This window comes from Eimeria tenella, genomic scaffold (genome assembly GCF_000499545.2).
Source record: "Eimeria tenella Houghton genomic scaffold, Eth_scaff3628, whole genome shotgun sequence".
NCBI classification, from domain to species: Eukaryota; Apicomplexa; class Conoidasida; order Eucoccidiorida; family Eimeriidae; genus Eimeria; species Eimeria tenella.
In genome coordinates this window covers 1-760 of record NW_013543272.1, presented here as the reverse complement: position 1 = coordinate 760, position 760 = coordinate 1, and positions in this window count along the sequence as shown.

The following is a 760-nucleotide window of genomic DNA, read 5'->3' as shown; positions in this document are numbered from 1 at the left end:
TTTAGGGTTTGGGGTTTAGGGTTTGGGGTTTAGGGTTTGGGGTTTAGGGTTTGGGGTTTGCGGCGTCTTCAGAACTTGATTCAGCAGGCTAAAGCGAACGGGGTCGAGTTCTTCCAGGAGTTGCCCAAGGGTTAGCCTAAACCCTAAACCCTAAACCCTAAACCCTAAACCCTTCGAAGTGCTGCATTCGCTTCTCTACACACTTGCTATATATTATGTACATATTTATATACTGCTGCGTGTCTGTTTTGATTAAATAAATAAATAAATAAATAAATTAATTAATTAATTAATTAATTAATTATTAATTAGTCAAATAATTTAATTAGTTATTTATTCTTGTTTTTCTTGATAGCTGCGGCTGCCGTGCGTTCTGTCTGCTGCTGCGTTGCTGCGTTGCGGCTGCCACTGCCCTAAACCCTAAACCCTAAACCCTAAACCCTTCTATTTCTAGGGTTTGGGGTCTGGCTGGCTTTGCGTGTGTACTTCGCCTCAGCACAGTAGGGTTTAGGAACCCTGCAAATTAGGGTTTTACGGCTTTAGGGTTTAGGGTTTTAGGCCTTAGGGGTTAGGATTTAGGGTTTGAGGGCTGAGGCTTCAACGACTCTAGGGTTTAGGGTTTAGGGTTTAGGGTTTGTTTTTACTGCGCAGACATCACTGAATACCACTTGTTGGCGGACGCTACATTTAGCCTAACGCCTTAGGGTTTAGGGTTTCGGGTTTAGGGTTTAGGGTTTAGGGTTTAGGGTTTAGGGTTTAG